The following is a 20,610-nucleotide window of genomic DNA, read 5'->3' as shown; positions in this document are numbered from 1 at the left end:
GGTATATGCCCAAGAGAGGTATAGCTGGATCCTCAGGCAGTTCAATGTCCAATTTTCTGAGAAACCTCCAGACTGATTTCCAGAATGGTTGTACCAGTCTGCAACCCCACCAACAATGGAGGAGTGTTCCTCTTTCTCCGCATCCTCGCCAGCATTTGCTGTCACCTGAGTTTTTGATCTTAGCCATTCTCACTGGTGTGAGGTGAAATCTCAGGGTTGTTTTGATTTGCATTTCCCTGATGACTAAAGATGTTGAACATTTCTTTAGGTGTTTTTCTCAGCCATTCGCATTCCTCAGCTGTGAATTCTTTGTTTAGCTCTGAACCCCATTTTTTAATAGGGTTATTTGTCTCCCCCAGGTCTAACTTTTGAGTTCTTTTTGTATATTTTGGATATAAGGCCTCTATCTGTTGTAGGATTGGTAAAGATCTTTTCCCAATCTGTTGGTTGCCGCTTGTCCTGACCACAGTGTCCTTTGCCTTACAGAAGCTTTTGTAGTTTTATGAGATCCCATTTGTCGCTTCTTGATCTTAGAGCATAAGCCATTGTGTTTTGTTCAGGAAATTTTTTCCAGTGCCCATGTGTTCCAGATGCTTCCCTAGTTTTTCTTCTATTAGTTTGAGTGTGTCTGGTTTGATGTGGAGGTCCTTGATCCACTTGGACTTAAGCTTTGTACAGGGTGATAAGCATGGATCGATCTGCATTCTTCTACATGTTGACCTCCAGTTGAACCAGCACCATTTGCTGAAAATGCTATCTTTTTTCCATTGGATGGATTTGGATACTTTAAAAGCATGAAAGATCTGATTTTCTATGTTCTCCAGCCTCAAGTGATGCTACCTTTGACTTCCAGACTACTTCTGTGCTATCTCCCCTACTCCATACTCATGTATGATTTTTAATCTTCCTCAAATCTTCCCTTGTCATTTTAGAAAATTATCATTCATAAATTTGGCATTGTTTGGTAAGAAAAGTGCTCCTACTTGCCCAGGATTCTATTTGTTTAACAAGAATCATTTTCTCCTGGTTTTCTTAGGGTGTCAACCTAAAACAACATACTACTAAGTTGCCGGCTACTTTTTTCTTTGCTCTGGTCACCCAGCCAATGCAAACATTGCATGACCCAAAGAAACAACCTGGCAATTCTAGGCATGAATAGATCCTACTCCTCTGTTCAATTAGAAAGTCACGTGACTGTGTCAAATCCTTTTTAAAAAATATCTAGATGGTCACCCTTGCTGCATAACCTGTTCTACAGTGCGGGCTTCAAATAACAATCTCAGGTTACTTAATAGTCAGATAACACAACTGTATTTCTTACTATCACCTTAACTAGCTTTCTCAGAAATCAAAATTTGAAAAGTCATAATTTAATCCTTGCTTTGAATAAAAGAACATAAAATCAGTCTGCACAAGCATTCAAAGCCTGTTTATCCATACTTCTCACATTGTGCCAAGCACGGTGAATATTGATGCAAAAATACTCAATAAGATTCTCACATCTAAATCCAGGAACATATACAAACAATTATCCATCATGACCAGGTTGGCTTCATCCCAGGGATGCAGGGATGGTTCGATATATGAAAATACATCCAAGTAATCCACTATATAAACAAATTCAAAGGAAAAAAACAACATGATCATCACATTAGATACTGAGACAGCATTTGACAAAATCCAGTACCCCTCCATGATCAAAGTCTTGGAAGAATCAGGCATTCAAGGCCCATAGTACACGTAGCAAACATAGTAAAAGCAATATATAGCAAACCAGTAGCCAACATCAAACTAAATGGAGAGAAACTTGAAGCAATCCCACTAAAATCAGGGACTGGAGAGGGCTGCCCACTCTCTCCCTACCTATTCAATACAGTACTTGAAGTCCTAGGCAGAGCAATTAGATAACAAAAAGAGATCAAAGAAATACAAATTGGAAAAGAGGTCAAAATATCACTATTTGCAGATGATATGATAATATACTTAAGTGAACCCAAAAATTCCACCAGAGAACTCCTAAACCTGAGACAACTTTAGCAAAGTGGCTGGATATAAAATCAACTCAAACAAATCAGTAGTGTTCCTCTACTCAAAGGATTAACAGGCTGAGAAAGAAATTAGGGAAACAACACTCTTTACAATAGTCACAAATAATATAAAATTCCTTAATTTGACTCTAACCAAGCAAGTGAAAGTTCTGTATGACAAGAATTTCAAGTCTCTGAAGAAAGAAATTGAAGATGTCAGAAGATGAAAAGACCTCTCATGCTCATGGATTGATAGGAATAATGTAATATAAATCTCATCTTGCTGAAAGCAACCTACAGATTCATTGCAATTCCCATCAGAACTCCAAGTCAATTCTTCACAGAGTTAGAAAGAGCAATTTTCAGATTCATTTGGAATAAGAAAAATTCCAGGAGAGCCAAAACCATCCTCAACAATAAAAGAACTTCTGCGGGAACCACCATCCCTAACCTACCGCTGTATTATAGAGCAAGTGATAAGAACTGTATGGTACTGTATGGTACAGAGATACACAGGTAGATCAATGGAATAGAATTGAAGACCCAGAAATAAACCCATACACCTATGGTCACTTGTTCTTTGACAAAGGAGCTAAAACCATGCAGTGAAAAAAAGATAGCGTTTTCAATAAATGGTGCTCTTCCAACTGGAGGACAGCACGTAGACGAATGCAAATGGATCCATTCTTATTGCCTTATACAAAGGTCAAGTCTAAGTGGATGTTGGACCTCCACATAAAACCAGAGACTGAAACTAATAGAAGAGAAAGTGGGCAGGAACCTCAAACACAGGGGTACAGGGGAAATTTTCCTGAACAGAACACCAAAGGTTTATGCTCTAAGATCAAGTCTCAAGAAATGGGACCTCATAAAACTGCAAAACTTCTGTAAGGCAAAGGAATTGTAAAATTCTAAAGCAATAAAATATAAAAAGGAAAATGCCATTAGCCTCACTATGCTGACTTTATCAAACATTGTGCCTCCGCCTGCACTCCTGTGTATCATACCCTGCTTCTTGCCAGCTCGAAATGATTGTTTGCTTACAGGAAGTCTAAAGAAGCTTTTCATTGTGTCACACTAAACTTGCTGGTTTGTTTCTCATGTAAGTATATGAGTTGTTTGAATGCGGCTGTACAGTAAAAACTCTGGAGTATAAATAAATAAATAAAATAAATAAATATGACGATGATTTTCAGCTGAGAAACAACCATAAAAATCAATTGACTAGATACATTATCATTTTGTCTTTCAAGCTAGCTGAGTTATAATTGTGCAGTGCCGTCCACTTTCAAGAGAATGTTTCAGAGAATGTATGTAAATCAAGACTAATATAATTACAGGCTAAAATACAATAATCGTTTTGGGGAAAGGAGCATAATTTACATTGTAATGGAGAATCTGGACATCGTGATTGTATTGAGCGAATATTTACCAGTGTTGCCTTTCAGAATGTAACTTGACTGATTTTTTGCCCTCATTTTTCTTTATTGATTTAGCAATCATATTACAGCCTATATATTCATAGAAATTTAAGGCAACGTATACTTTGAAGATGAATTACACTTTGCTTTTCAGGGAGTTTAAATAATTTTATATAGCACAAGTTAGAACTGTTCTAAACAAAAAAAAATCATGCCTTATCGTCAGAAAAAGACCATTTTAAGTAGGAAATGAAATTTCTTGACTTTTTTGTAGTAGGATAAATGCAGTTTATTAGAAAGATGAACACAGGCACATTAAGGGAAATGAGAACTCATATTTACCAGGAATTACTTATGTGCCTTAGCATGTCCTACAAATTTAAATTAATGACAGTGATAAGCCCTGGTTTCTTCCCAGTGAGAGTTACTTTTCTCATTGCTATGTGTGGCTATATAGGTGATTAAAACAAAATTTAAAGTAGGAAGAGAAAGTTTTGGCTTAGGTCCTAAGAGTAGTAAAGCCGGCCTCAGCAGAGAAGACACGGTAGAGAAGGCAGCAACTGATAACATGATAGCTACAGTCATGAAGCTTGGAGAGATGAATGTTGTTCAACTTGCTTTCTCACTTTTCTTTTGTTAGTCACTCAAGGTCTACAGTACATTTCCATACCAGCCACACTGAGTTTTGGTTCTCCCTCTCCTCCCCTCTCCCTCCCTTCCCCCCTCCTCCTCCTCCCTTCCCCCCCCCTCCCCTCCCCCTCCCCCCCCCTCTCCCTTCCCCTCCCCTCTCTTCAGTTAAACATCTTTGGAAACATTGTCAGAGATGAACCAGTTGCATATATCTGAGGTAATTCTGAGTCCAGTCGAGATATTGACGCATGTTACCTGACATTGTTCTTTAAGCAGAACTCACTAGGTTGACCAATTTCTACTAGAACTTGTGATAATACCCAGATAATTTAAAATATTTGAAAGTGCTCTTGTACAATCATTTGTCATTTATTCATTATTATTTCAATCACTGGTTTTGAAAAATATTTTTCCATTAAGCATAATTGAAGAGAGCAATACTAAAATAATTACTGATTATATATGACCTAGTTATAGAATCCCTACAGAACTACTACACTTGATTCAAAGTAAGGTCTAATTGTGTTCTTTTCCCTTTCAATAGCATGTGTGAGCGGTAGAGAGTGGAGAAAGGGAGAGTCACTCACATACTAAACAAACGAGCGGAAGACAACCTGTAAACGCTACTGTTGTTATTTTCTCTTCAGAAGACTTATCTGAGGCTGGTGTCTGCCTATTTTCTGTGATTTGTTGAGGACTGTCCAGATTCTATGTAACCTCTCCTCCCATCTCTTCCAAAGCACCATTTCTGGTCTTATACGGTCCTTTTAGTTTTACTCTTTGTATGCTGCCCTCTGTCGATCTCCAGAATAGGCACTCTAAATAACTGTCTTAAATTACTCATTACAATAAGCCATTTCTGTGCTCAAAACAATCTCCAGCTACTTAGTATGTTTGATGTTGAATCCAAACTCCTTGCTGAGACCCAAAGGGCTGGACCTGAGGATCTTCCTTCCATCTGTTCCCACTGTGGTGGTTTGAATAGATTTGGCCTCCATAGAGTCATGCATGATTAGGAGGCTTGGCCTTCTTGGAGGATGTGTGGTCTTGTTAGAGGAAGTTTGTTACTGTGGAGGCAGGCGTTGTGGCCCGAAATGCTCAAGCTATGCCCAGTATGAAACAAATTCACTTCCCCATTGCTTCTTGTGTATCAACATGTAGAACTCTCAGCTCCTTCTCCAGCCCAATGTCTGCCTGCACACTGCCATGCTTCCTGCTGTGGTGATAATGGACTAAACCTCTGAAATTGTAAGCCAGCTCCAATTAAATGTTTTTCTTTATAAGAGTTGCCTTGGTCATGGTGTCTTTTCACAGCAGTAAAAACTTCACAAAGATACCCACTCCTCTTCTTTTAATCCCTACTTGTCTTCTTCTATCATGACAAACTTGCTTTCCGTCTGTGATTTTTACATCTGTGTCTTTTACCTACTTTGCTCTTCACTACATAACTACAATGCTTGTGCCTTGTCTTGACATTAGACTTTAGCAAAAGAGTTACATTTCAGTGTAGCAATCAGTACAGCCAATGTAATGATATTCTGTAACACCTCTTAACTTACCTTTTATTATTATTATTATTATTATTATTATTAGTAGTAGTAGTAGTAGTAGTAGTAGTAGTAGTAGTAGTAGTAGTAGTAGTAGTATTTATTGCCTTTTGCATTAGTATTTTCATTATTCAAAGCAACTGACTGTACCGCTGAAGCTTATGAAATTCTTCCATTTGCTCTGTACAGATGGAGTTGTAAGTTAGGAAAGGTCTGGAAAAGGTGGCTGAAAATGTGCTGTGTATACAAAGAGAGTCACTCCAGGAAAATCAGTTTGCTCATTATAAAGCATGAATCATGATGCAGACTTTTATATTGTATTGTCGGTTTTTATCCTCTTGTCTATCTAGAAAATAAGGTTCCATTCTAAACTAAAGTGTTAATTTGCTTATGTTTTACTCTCTCTGTATTTTTTGAAAGAACCTAGGTAATAGTAACTGCTTGATACATATTTATTAACTGAATAAGTGAATGAATTGCTATTAACTAATAAATTTATGTATTATGAAATAATAGTGTATCTTCTATGATGTTCATCTCTCAAGTAAGGCAAGAGGAAACATTTAAATAAGTATGTGCCTTTCAGAACTTATGAACTTAATGTGGAATGAAAGACCACTTCCTCTGACAATAATGCTTATGGCCTAATGAATTTTGGAACATTGTGTACTTTCTTATTTTTGAGATTATCAATATTCATGATCTTTTGGAGGGTTATGCTGAGTGCTTCAGTTTTTAAAGGATGATTTATAGATAAATGCTAGATAGTTTTTAAGAATTTGTTTAACTCAGTTAACTGCAAAGTACAGGTTTGGAGCAGTATAAAAAAATCACAAGTGGAGAACTTAATCACCATTCAGTTATTGCAAGGACACTCTGCGTCTTTAAGTGTATGTGTTCTACAAATACTCACCAGGAGAAAGACACCCATGCATATATAACTACAGCCTCTATCCCTCATCTACCATTGTTCTAGAAACAGTGAGTATGTTAATGTTGCCTTGCATGTGATGACATACTTTATCTGAAATATTAAAGAGCAGCGAGCACAGGTCCCCAGCAAGATTGCCTCGATAGAGATCTGACACTTTTGCTACTAGTCTGCATCATGATTCATGCTTTATAGTGAGCACACTGATTTTGCTGGAGTGACTGACTCTCTTCATATATGCACAACACATCCTCAGCCACTTTTCCCAAGGCGTGAATGCCTTATAACTACATCTGTCCAGAGCAAACTGAAGAATTTCATAAGCTTCAGTTGTACAACCAAAGGACTGAATTCTGCAAGAGCAGTAATGTAATGTGGCACTTGTAGTGTTGGAGTTGCAGGACCAGGGTTACCCTTGTAAGAGAAAAATGCCCTGAGAACCCAAGTTCACATTGAAAGGCACCCAAAGAGATTTGTCTCAGAACTGCTGGCTTAACTGTGCTCAACTTCCAGGTACCCCCATTTTGGAGTGCTTTACACCCATCAGGAAGGGAAATCTGTGGAACAGATCAGGAGGAGGCTCTTACATTCATTTGAACATGTTGATTATAAATTATCAATTTGTTAACAGCAAGAGGTCTGCTACACATGCTTCTTGCTTTGCTCACAGTAAGTGTCATAGTTAAGTTTACTACCTGCACAAACTGAGTCTCCTGCTTTGCCAGACTGATGACATACTTTGGGACTGATCCCACTTGGCATCATTTGTATCCTCTTATACACCCACATTTCACCAACGTCTGCCACTTGCCAGTCTTCTTTCACACGTGGTGCATTCCCATATCCTGCCTATGCCCAGGAAGCTTTTTCACGATTGCTCATCTCCAGTACCAGGTCTATGACCTCCGTATCTCACAAAAGAAAATATCTTTATCTTCCATATAGTATTTCTGCATTTGTTCTGCCAATTTCTTTGTTCTGTACTCTTCATCACCTCAGGTATATGAAAGATATAAGCTTGGAGTCATCTCCTGGCTGGTTGAAACTACAACTGCTCCACCTAGAAATTAATCCCATGTTCCTAGAAAGGTCCCTACCATGTAGTAGATGTGCAACATGTATTTGTTTAATGAGTCAAAGTGAAACATCTATTTTGATATTTTTCATTTTTCATATTTCATGAAAACTTATGTTACCATTTCTGGGGAAAATGGTAATTAGAACCATGATCTAGACAAACAATGTTGAAATCCATTGAACACCTTTCTTAAGTTTCTATGACTCAAAGACTACAATATAACCTGAGATTTCTGTTCTTGTTCATCGTTTTCTTTCTATTTAGGGACGTTATTATAATTCATGTGAACAGATGTGTATGAAAATGGTGTGCATTAAAAATAAATCAATAGTCTTAGTTTTCTCATTTGGCTTTCATGAATAATGAGAGACTCACAGCACGGAATGTGCAGAGGTAAATAGAGTCCCTCGGGATGTCTTCAAAAGATCATTCCATGTTCTAAACTACGCTTCTAACACTAATTTGTCATTTTTGATACAATAAATACGTGATCCAATTAAAATTGGATATGTTGTTATTTGAAGATAATATTGGTGATTGTTTTCAATGTGTATAGTCATGTACATGTCTTCATTCAAACATATTCGTTCTATCTATATATATTATTTATATACTAAATACACATTGAATCTTATATGACATTTTATTACTATAAAACAATTTCTGTGATAATCTATTCCTGCTAATTTTACCATAAACTTTATTCATTAATTGGCTCCAGATGAAAGATTTTGACACTCAATTTTGCTGAGCAAGTCTTAATTCCTGAGACGTTGGCTTCTAGACTGTTAAAAACTTTTCTATTTATAAGATCAGTTAAGATTCATAATAGTTATATCCATTGTCTCATATGTAAAAATTAAATGAACATGAATAAAACTTGGTTTCTGGTGTTAGTGGAACTGTTATAAAGCTGATAATAAGAGATACTTAGGGGCTTAAGGCTATGTAATTTTTTTTTCAAATTGATGTGTAGCCATTCAAGAGTTTAATGACATTTTTTTATCTAAGAACACAGTGATTTTCTTTTCTCTTAAGAGCAACTGAATTGAAGAAAATATTTATAGCTAGCTATCCGTCTGATATGGTTTATGGGTTGACAGTTTCAAATTGTTAGGACTATATTTAAAGTGATCCTCCTGGATATTTTCTGGGTTTTAGAGATTTCGGTTGATTTAGTTTTGTCATTTGAAAGTACAGTTACCCTATGGGGTTCAAATTCTTTGTCCAATATTTAGTTTTCTGTGCTTTGCCAATTCAAATCCAAGAGCTTTGATAGCTTTGGAAGCAATTCATAGTTTCTTCCAAATGCTCTCTTTAAAAGTTATGTTAAGTATACAGTTATTGATAAAGGGACAGGAACACAGTGAAGCAAAGTTAGAAAGAAATGAAAGTCTGGATTTAGTTTTTATGTCAATTATGGTTTCTTATATTAGATTTAAAATGATGCCTTAGTATTTATGACCTACAAAAACTAGAAGCTGTGGTTGACATCAATCCAGACTGCAACAGGACAAAAGCAGGGGAGTTTAGGAGACAGTACTAAAATTCCAGAATATGACACAGAAGGAATCCATCCAGTTTCCCTGTGGAACAGCCACAATGCTCTAAAGAAAGCGGCTCTAACAATGAGGAAACACAAGTCCTAGAGCAGCCTCTAGGGAATCACCCAATCTCCTTGCCGCATGATCCACAGGGACACAAGGCAAAATGACATAGTGACAAATCATGAAGGAGAGCTATGCACGGCGAGCTCTCAGTGGTGAAATAGCGTTAAAGAACTTCCAAAACTTTGCTCCCACAAGAGAAAGAGTCTACGGTTCGGTTTTGCTGGAGCCCAGAACCACAACTATCGAGGAAGCCTCTCATCTCTGATATAGAGATCGAAAAACACAGTGTGTTGAGGAAGGTAGTCTGCAATAAGAAAAAATGAAGGTATCGTTCCTTCCTTCCTAGTTCCTTTCTTACCCAACGTCAGGAGTAGGCTCTGTCTTAAGTGTCAAAAAGGAGACTTTTCTCTGATATCATGCATTCCATAGTACAGGGCTAATGGTCACAGGAAGCCCATAAACCTCAGGACATATTATATATCCCAATGGCAGAATATTTCACCCAAATCATCCAGAATACACAGTACCTGAACAACTTTCTTCATGTGTGTTCTCCAATGGATGGACCCTGTCAATCAATATATCCATTCTGCAGCTCTGTAACCAGTATAGACAGATGTTAGTTTAAGGAGATATCAAATAAAGGAGTTAAGAAAGTGGCACCTTTCAAGAAACTAAGTGACACGTTGTAAGTAATTTATTAATATATCTATAATAAATTATTATTATTGCTCAAGACATTTTTGTTCCTTAAACTGAGCAAAAATGGTACTACAGTTTTTTGAAAATATAACAGAGGCTCAGAAACTAACAAATATCTAAGAGCAACTTTTGGTCTGGTTTTGTTTATAATTTTAAATCCTAGAAAACTCTTTAAATGAAGACCAACAATCATTCTGAGTTTTGATCCTGTTCTTACAGGTATCCAGTGGTCCTCCCACATCCCAATTTATGGAGACCTGAATGCAAGCTTGTGCTAACACAACTAGGTTTCTATAGCAGTCATACTGAAGGTCAAAAGAATGTTTCTTTATGTATTAAAATAGTTTCCCCCTAGAAAAGAAAATCAGACTAAAAGACTAAATAATAACATTTTTGCCTACAAATCTATACTGAAAATGTGTGCCCAAATGTGAGCAAAACATTTCTACAACCACCAGATGGATATATATTCTTGTTTGTAATTTAATTATTTATTTAGATTCCATCCATTTCCCCATTTCCCAGTCTTTCCTCCCATAGTTCCTCATCCCATTCCCCCTCACACTTGCCTCCGAGAGGTCACTGCCCTACCCCCCATATATCCCCTTTCTTAGCTCCTAAAGTCTCTGGAGGATTAGGCACACCTTCTCCCACAGAAGGCAGACCAGACAGTCTTCCACTATATATGTGCCAAAGGGGTCAGGCTAACCCATGCATTCTGCCTGGTTCAGACTCTGAAAGTGCCCAGGGGTCTGAGTTAGTTGAGATATTCTCGGTTTAAATAGTAGTTCAGGATATGATATACAAACAAAACCAATGAACAAGCCATAAAAATAATTAGTTTACATTTATTTATTTATTAAATTACACACACATGCATATTTTCCTCAAAATCTGTGTCCTGATTTCTGTGAAGGAATTTAAGAGGAGCTTAATCATAATTTAGTTTATTTATTTAGATACTTGTTGCCTTTCAACACTTTGTATTAATGTACATTTCTGCCCATTAAATTGTATTTCAAAGATCCAGAAAGTAGTTCTCTTGAGAACCCTGTGGCTAAAATGTTCACAAAGTCAGTTCACACAGACAACAGAAGTATCATTAAAACATCACAAAGTGCCTCTTGTCAACTTTATTTTCTTCTTTGTATTTATTATAAGCATCCAGCATACGATTTTACAGGTTATTTAAATAAATAGGTTTTGGACACATAAAATGACTGTTGACATTTCAAAGACTATATTAGTACTCCATAAATTCAGGATGGATTAGAAATGCAAAAATATAGAATTACAGAATTGAATTCCTTACACTGACATCTTTAAATATTTAAGGTAAATTACAGAATTTACTCTGAAGTACATTTTTATTTGACAGTTTTCCTGAAGATCTTAGGAGAAGGATTGCAGGGTATAAAGACAAAGATTATCCTATTGTTTATGTTTTAAGTATCCACTTTTACAGAAAAATAAATAGTAAAAACACATTAGCTTGTTTTACCATAAGGTAGCACTAAACTGTGGTGTCTCACAATTACCAGCAACTTCAAGCTCCTGCTTTAGGAAACAGTATCTCGTTGCTAATGTTCTGAGTGCCCTCCCATCTCCAGGGTTTTCTATTTGTAGCATAATTCACGACTTGTCTCTGAGAAACAGCTGACATACTTAAATACCTACGAACGCAATGAAAGGTTTTTTGTTTTGCTAGGGGAAATTGAATAAGTAATAATCCAAATATTCACTTAAATTTCTTTCAGTGTCAATAGTAATCATGAAAATTTCAGAGCATTCTCCTTCTGCTTTAAGAAGTAAATGACTAAGACCCTGAAGGTTACCTACTTTTGTGAATTGGCAGATAAGAATAGAGAAATGAGAATGCCAAAATGTTACATTACCCTGCCCACTGTAATTGATAGATTCATAAGCCAGCCATACTTCAATTACTTTCACTGTCAGTTTTATATCTGGTTTTATAAATGTAGTCCTTTTTGTCTTTGCTCAGATTTAATGAAGCTTGTTGTGCCTAACATGCTTGTCTGTGTACTATTCTAATGTTTTAATTAAATGCATCTTGCTTCTTTGTTAGTGCAACATTTTCTTCTATAAAATATTCTAGCTACCATTGTCTAGAAATTTTCAGAACATCCTAGTTTATTAGCATTACGACATACAATATTCTAAACTGAGACACTTTAATTTTAGTTATCTCTTCGTATATGTATGCATTTCATAAATTATACATTTTGCATTCTATATACTCTTATTTTTAATTCATAGTACAATTATATAAGAACTAATTAGAACTGAAAAGCAAATTTGCCACCAGAATTTATAAAAGTTAAAAATATTCATCCACATTTTCATAGTCATTTCTGCATGGGCTTCATATGAGGATTAGGCACACAGGAAGCACAGTCATGGTCACAAACTGAGTTAGTTGTATTAGGTGGGTAAAATGGAAAGGGCCGAGAAATAATTGGTGGAAATATAGAAAGCTTTTATATTTTGATTTGTATCAAAGAAATAGTATTACATAAAGCAGAATGAAATATAATGCCAATTAAGATATGTTATAATACACAAGTATTTTTAACATTTTTATTGAATTTTTTAAATTTACATTTCAAAAGTTATTTCCTTTTTCAGTTTCCTGTCCATAAGGCCCGTATTTCCTTCCACTCCCCTTCTTCTATAAGGATATTCACCTCACCATCCACCCTCCCTTCCCGCCACCACCCCAACATTCCCTTACACTGTGGGAACAACCTTGGCAGGACCAAAGGCTGTTCCTTCCCTTGGTGCCATACAAAGCCATCCTCTGCTCCATGGCTGGAGCCATGGGTCAGTCCATGTACAGACTTTGGGTAGTGGTTTAGATCCTGGGAGCTCTGGTTGGTTGGCAATGTTGTTCTTATGGAGTTGCAAACCCCTTCAGCTCTTTCAGTCCTTTCTCGAATTCCTCCAACAGGGGTCCCATTCGCAGTTCAATGGTTTGCTGCTTGCACTCACCTCTGTATTTGACATGCTCTGGCTGTGTCTCTCAGGAGATACCTAAATCTGGTTCCTGTCACCAAGAACTTCTTAGCTTTCTAGATTTCATCTGATCACTGGAGACTCTTGTCTCATCTAGTTCTTTGTGGCACTTTGGGAAGAGCTAGCTGGCTTTTCTCCTACCTTTTTTTCTAATTTAACATTTGATAACATTCTACATGAGCACTATCGACTCTCTCCTATCCCTTTCCCCCAAACTTGTCTCATGTTCTACATTGCAAATTCATAATTATTACTGTAGCACAAACATATAACTATATACACATATACATTCACAATATACATATAGAAAAACATACAACCTGGTAAATTCATGTTGCATTTCTCATACATACACATGTTTAGGGCTGACAATTAATTTTAGACCTCCTATATAGATTATCTTTATATGAAATACCCAATTCTCTATCACTCAGCAGACATTGGTTTGTGATGGTTTAAATAAGAAGGTCTCCCAGATACTCATATAATTGGATGTTTAGACAGCAGAAAGTAGAGCTGTTTGTAAGGAGTAGAGAGACGAGATGTGACCTTGTTGGAGTAGGCTTTGCCATTGCTGGAGAAACTGTGGCACTGGGTGTGGGTTTGGGAATTTCAAAAGTCTTTGTTGTTGTTGTGTTTTAATTATTTTAATCTATTTACATACCAAATACTACCCCACCTCACAGAGTCCCTCCCTCATCCCACTTCTCCTCTGAGACGGTGGGACATCCCCTTTGGGTATCCCTCAAACTTTGTGAATCAAGTCTCTGCCAGGTTAGGTTTATCTTCCTCCACTGAAGCAAGACAAGGCAGCTATCACAGGCACATACACAGGCACCACAGTCAGGCTACAGCTTTAGGGAAAGCATCTGCTTCAGTGGTTGGATGGCCCACATGGAGACTCAGCTGCATGTCTGCTACACATGTGTTGGGGGTCTCGTTCCAGCCCATGTATTTATTTATTTTTTTTAGTTAGTGGCTAAGTCTTTGAGAGATATTACAGGTCCAGTTTAGTTGATTTTTTTGGCCTTCCTTTGGTGGTTTCTATCCCCTTCAGAGACATTAATCCTTCCCTCAACTCTTGGATAAAACTATCTGACCTCTATCCAATATTTGGCTGTGGGTTTCTGCATATATTTTAGTTAGCTGCTGGGTAGAGCCTTTTAAAAGTTCAGTCCAGATCCAGTCTCTGTCTCCCTCTGTCTGTCTCTGTCTCTGTCTCTGTCTGCCTCTGTCTCTGTCTGTCTCTTTGTTTTCTCTCTTTCCATGACAGTAATATACTAAACCTCTTAAACTATAAGGATGCCCACACATTAAGTGTTTTCTTTTATAAGAATTGCCTTGGTCATGATGTCAGTTCACAAAACTCAAACGTTGACTAAGATAGGGTTGTATTATGTAGAAGTCCCCTATCCATATTGACATATCATTACTGTTATTGTCATTGTGTTGTTGTTCAGACAGATGTTTTTTGAGATTTCATGGATATATTTTCTCCTATTCTACCTAGGAAACACTATGTGGCAAGAGCTCTCTTGGTCCTTTGGCTCTTACAAAGTTTCTGCCATGAACTTTCAGTATTCTTGAGTCTTCGGGTAGAGGTTGCCTTATGGATATAAAACTGATGTCTCATCACCCCAGATATTCTCTACACTGTACCAGTTTCAGCTTTCTGTAATGGCTTCTGTCTGTTACAAATAGAAAGCTTATTGAGAAGGGAACAGAAAGTACCTTATGAAGATAAGTATGTAGAAAACCAATTAAAGCATATTGTTTTGGGAAAATGGAAGTAGTGGGTTTTCTTCTCGGGTCTATACATTCCAGAGTCATGGGTAATAAGTTCGGTTTTCCATACCAGACATGGATTCCCTTCTGGCAAGCAAGTCGAGATCCTAGATCCAATTATTAACATCCACTCTTTGAGGAAAAATAATGAGGAAAAATTTCAAAGTGTTTATTCAGTAAAGTTTTCTCTTAAAATTGTATAATTAGCATGTATAGGTTTTATTCTGATATTTTAAAACATTTATTTTATTTATAGCTTGTTTTCATTTCTCTCCCAACCCCTGGGCAACCATCTTCCCTTTCAGCACCTTTGAAGCTTCTGTGTGTGCTGATATTTCTCTGGTTTTCTTTGTCAGATGAATGTCTCAATGGAAGAAGTGTTTTAGGTATTGCTGGTTACATTTTTAGAAAAGAGTAATTTCATGATAATTTTTGAATTAACCTTTAGGATAAGATCAGTACCTTGGTAGGAATTTATCACTTCTTTTGAATTGGGGGTAATCAGATGAAATTCCTGTGTGTTTTGGGCTGTCACCATCCACAGAAAGACAATAGAAGGAAGTTGGTTGTGAAAGTGAGAGAAGTGTTTTTCCTTAAGAACAGTAGAAAATAGAGAGTTAAATTTAAGTACTTTGCCTATTTTATGCCTTCAATATATAAATGATACTAGATAGTATATAGATACATGGTGGCAGAAAATATAGATGAACAATCATTTGAAAATTGCTTTCAAGTAATAAGAATATATAGATATACATATACATATTCTATACATTCATATATATATATATATATATATATATATATATATATATATATGTAAAGCAGTGAAGTGAAAAACCACACTCTAGCCCCACAGAATCTTATGTTTTGTTATGGCATTTGTGGACACCCATACACAAATATATACACATTCACATAAGCCTATGCACAGACATGTAAACACAATAAAATAAATCTTTAAACATAGAAAGAAATGAGTGAACTAAAAGCAAGGAGAAGTTGTTATCTCCCCAGATGAAGGAATGTGGAAGGTTATCATGTTGGTCTGAGAAGAAGACAGCATCTGTATTCCTACCATTTCAGAATAGAGGTAAAAATGTTCTTCACTTGGTAGAAAAAAAATCCATGATCTTCTAGACATCCAACCTAAAATACCATGCAATTTGACAAGAAGCTTGTGACCTGCTCTGTGTCTTTGCAACCTACTCAGAGGCGTTAATCATGCTTTCAACCAAGCAGAGAGTAGCCTATTCCTGAAAACAAACCCAGAAATGTACAAAAGAAACATGCCTAATTAACTGAAATTGTTAACTTACTTTTCAAGTTACATGATTAGATAATGCAATTTCACCAGACAGTTGAGTTAAACTGCCCAAGACAGAGTATCCAGAGCGTCTTGAGAAATCACTTTAGCCATGAACTTTTGATTACCACAATCAGCAGAGGTTGTGTGAGCTCCATGAAAGAAAACTACACTCACTTTCCACATTCTCAGGCCCTTTCATGTCTCTCCAGAAATATAGTGGTAACAGCTGCATTGGGAAAAAACCTTCCATACTATATCTATGATCGAGTCTCTTTGAGTACCATGTTCACAAATATACCCAGTAATTATGCTTTACTATTGATCTTTATATTCTTTAATCCAGTCAGGGTTGACCCCTAAAATTAGATGTTTTATGATCTATAACTTAAAAGAAGCAAATTATACTGCTCTTAGCATCTAAACTATACTTCATATAAAAAACACAAACATTGATGCCGCTCTCACTTTCTCGGTATGCAGGAATCTGTTCTTAGACTTTCTCTTAGCAGACATAAGTTTTCTAATGTAGTACTAGTCATTAACAGGGCTCACATTTGTGTTTTCCTTACTCATTTTATGAAAAGCTCTTGAATATGTTCTAGAGAAATACACTGGTAACTTAAGAAAGAAGAAATGTGGATCAAAGGGACTATCACAAGCCCAGGAAAGAAGAGAAATGTCTTCCCAGGATCTAACTTGCAGCATCCCTAGAAACTAATCAAGTGAGAGCAGCAAATCAGAGGGCTATTGTAGTATGTCTTCAAGAAACGTGGGAGCACATTTCAGGAAGAATTCATAGAGAGCGTGATCATATAATAAATACACTCACCTTTTCTACAGCAGGAAAAAAATAACCAGGTACTCCATGGAAAAACAAGCAAATATCTGTGAAGAAGTATGCAAATGAATCCTAATTTTAAACAATTGCTGGAGTATATATGAAAATGCATTTGCATACAGTGTTAGAATAAGTTCTGCAGTTTGGTGCATTCTGGGTAACACTTAATTCTTCTACTTAAGTCCTACAATTAACAATATTTAGATAATTGCATTTTGTAAATTTACTTTTTATTTTAAAATATTAGCCATAAACAAGATATTGACACATTATTATGCAGATGGCAGCATTTCTCCATTTGTTAACCTTCCCTATATTTTTGATATTTCACATGAATTTGAAGTTATGATGTAAAGGAAGAATATAAATGTCTCATCTTTTGACTTTCAGCTTGGAGATATAGTTTAATTTGAGAATTGCATGAAAAACTGAGTATTTGAAGTCTGAGACTTAAGAAACCACACGTTTCATTTGCTCATTATAGTTCCTACTGTTCTACAGCAGAGGTGTAAAAGAAGTAGCTGCTGCGCCTCAGCTTGATTGACGTGCCAGAAGCACACTTGAGTGCATGACTCATCAGGAAACAGAATGAAGTAAATTTCTCATTCAAAGCAGAATTTATCGCAGCACACCATGGATCTCAAGCCATGATGTACACTGACATTTAAATGAAAATCTCACAGCCTGGTAAGGGTAATCTCTTCTGGAGGTGTTAACCAGAGTGGTCCCATGCCCTGAAATAATATAAGCTATTATCACTGCTTGTGCTTTCACCCCATAATTAATGGCAAAACCAATTGCTAAAGATATAATATGCTTGAGTCATGTAGAATAAAAAACTCAAGGTGCTACTGATCTAAACACTTCATACTTTTGAACTATTTTTTATATTGCTGAAAAGTACCATCCAGAAGGCAAAAGTCACTGTGAGTCTTACCCATCTCTGAATCCCTGTGAGCTAAAATAATGACTGACTTGGAAGGATATGCCCTTGAGTACAATAGCGCAATGACTGTCAAGGAGAAACCAGCAAATTCTCATTAGATCTAAGCTACCTTTTACAATACGGAACGCATTCTTACCAGGGTGAAAAACTTATTGTAAGACTGGTCACATACCCTAGAGAATGCCTACTGCTATTATGGTAAATTGACAGTACTAAACCAATCTGTAAAGACGAATTATTGTACGCATACACTAAGATATTTCTCAAACCCCATTAGAGAAGCATTTTTGCTAGTAGATGTTAATTAATACAGAGTCCTCTAACTGATGAAGGTGTAGAAAATGAGTCTGGATGCTAATCCCTTATGCCAGTGTCTATATCAGACTCCTCCTCCAAAGAATTAGGGATCACCATGGAAGAGGGTGCAGAAAGATTATGAGAGCCAGAGGGAATGACAGAGTGGGAAGGCTGTATGAATGAGCTCACAGTGATTGTAAGAGCATGTGCTATATTTGTGCAAGCCCAACCCTATCGATATTTCAGAATGAATGGAGTAGGTAATCACAAAGGCCCCACTCAGAAGAGCTATTGATATTCGAGAGCTGCTGGTAGAAAACATGAGTCAGTTTACTCTAAGGAGGGTCCAATGGGAGGTCAACGATGCTTCCCTGGATGAGCCCACAGCCCAAACTATATGTACAGCATAAATTGGACCTGATGGCATTATAAAACAAATGTGTCCGTCCTGGATTGGTAGTTAAGGGGCGGCAGATCTAGCAGAAGTTCTAGGTGGGTTTACATATGATCAAAATAGAATATTCTGAAAACTAAGGGAAAGTAAAATGTCTAATAGATAAATATGCATGTATTGCTGTAGGCCTTGATTTTAGGAATTGTTTCATATGCATATTAATTGACTATGCAGTTGACTTACACAAAACTTATAGAACAGAATATGTTAGAGAATGAAAAATCAAAATTATATATATGGTTTTAGAAATAGAAGTTTTTTAAGTGTACTACAGCAGGGTAAATGCCTAAAAACTAATAGACAAAATGCAGGTTTAAATAAAGTCAGGTTCCAAAGTAAGTTTAAGAATAAAAATAATATATAACAAAATTCAAGCATGGAGCTGGAGAAGTGGCTTATTGGTTAAGAGGTCATGCTACTTTTGCAGAATACAAACTCAGAAAAAAAAATTCTGTTCCTGGACCTAATTTTTGGGATGTTCCCATTGGGTTGGAACACCTGTCCATGGGTTATGGCACCATCTGATGGCTCTGCTGGCACCTGCTTTCAATATGGCAAACACCCATCCCCCACCCCCACGGACATAACCAACAATAATAATGAATAATAAAAAATCAAAGTGTTTAGGAAAAAACTCTCTTGCCTAATGATTATTAATTTCAAAGAGAATAAAGTAAAATTTGTGAGCTAAACAATATCACAAATATATACCAAATAACAAGGTATTTCACGCTCTGTGTTTAACAGAGACTTACTATACCTTGGTGATAAAACTGGTTAATCTTCAAATTTCATAAATATATTTGTACATCAGCAAAGCACAATAAGCAAAAAAGTCATGTCAACTAAAATATATCACGTATTGCGTCAGTTGTAAAAATATTCTAGTTTGGAAAAATATTAGCAATGCTTTTAGATATAATGCACTAGTACATACAAATGAGACCCCATAATCCCTCTCTCATCCTCTGAAACAACAGAAGGACACTAAATGAGTGTGTAGAAGTCGCTGTATAAACTCAAATAGTTAAAGTCAGGATCATATTAAACATGCACATTAAGTGGATGGAGCTACACATAATACTACTGTTTACTGATATTTAATGTCATTCACGAGTCATTAAATTTTATTAAGGAAAACTAAATTTTTTCATGACTCTTATACTGGAATATTACTGAAACACAGTTTCTAGTTGGAGGCATTCCGGTATGACAGAAGGAGGTCCATTTGTCAAAGCACTTGTTATGGAAATAGCTAATTATTTTAATCAGGTTCAATGGAAAGGATGCAAATGATGTCCCTGAGGCTTATATTTCCAATGTGAAATTACATGGTAAGTAATTACTGGATATAAGATTTCCATCTTAATGTATATTAAAAGAAATAATAAACCTCCTAGCACACACTTGCAGTTTTAAAGGGATTATAGAACTGGAGAAAAGTATTTCATGTTTCTCACATGAAAATTATGTCTTAAATAGATCAAGAAATACAGATAGCTTGGTCATAAATACATACAGTGAACTTTCCTCAGAAATCTACTGGTATTAAGAACTATTAGGAAAAGCATTAATAACCCCACTCAAACTCTGATGTGTTTCAGATTTCTGTAAGACAACATATCAGAAGGAGATTCAGTCTGAAAGCAAATATCTGAGAGCAAAAGAAAAATCTCACAATTTCCCTGGCTTTCACTTCATTTAGAGCTTCCTGGAAAGTCTCTCTTGAGTGAGAGAAATAACCTGTAGAGCCGCACATGAACTACTTCAAAAATTAGACTTTTCTCACTTTTACAAATAGAGCTCCCTCTATTAGTTTATTTGATTACACTTATCAGTCGTCCCAGGAAATCCTGCCTCATTTCATTTGGGCTGCACAGTTTTTGTTTTGAGTTAAAATGTATTGGAAAGGAAACTGCCTCTCTGCTATAAATTTGAGAAAGCTTGAGTTTCTTCATCTACTTTATGGGCTAATTGGTGATATAGCAAATATGGTTGTGCA

The 20,610-nt window shown here is 36.3% G+C and overlaps 1 protein-coding gene across 2 annotated transcripts in view; it reads left to right on the top strand.

The window, feature by feature from the left end:
- The window catches only part of Edil3 (EGF like repeats and discoidin domains 3), a 498,350-nt gene that overhangs the window by 232,583 nt on the left and 245,157 nt on the right, over positions 1 to 20,610 (top strand). The gene's annotated exons all lie outside the window — the stretch shown is intronic.

The sequence above is a fragment of the Rattus rattus genome, chromosome 3 (genome assembly GCF_011064425.1).
Source record: "Rattus rattus isolate New Zealand chromosome 3, Rrattus_CSIRO_v1, whole genome shotgun sequence".
Lineage (NCBI taxonomy): Eukaryota > Metazoa > Chordata > Mammalia > Rodentia > Muridae > Rattus > Rattus rattus.
This window is presented reverse-complemented; position numbering and strand designations above follow the sequence as displayed.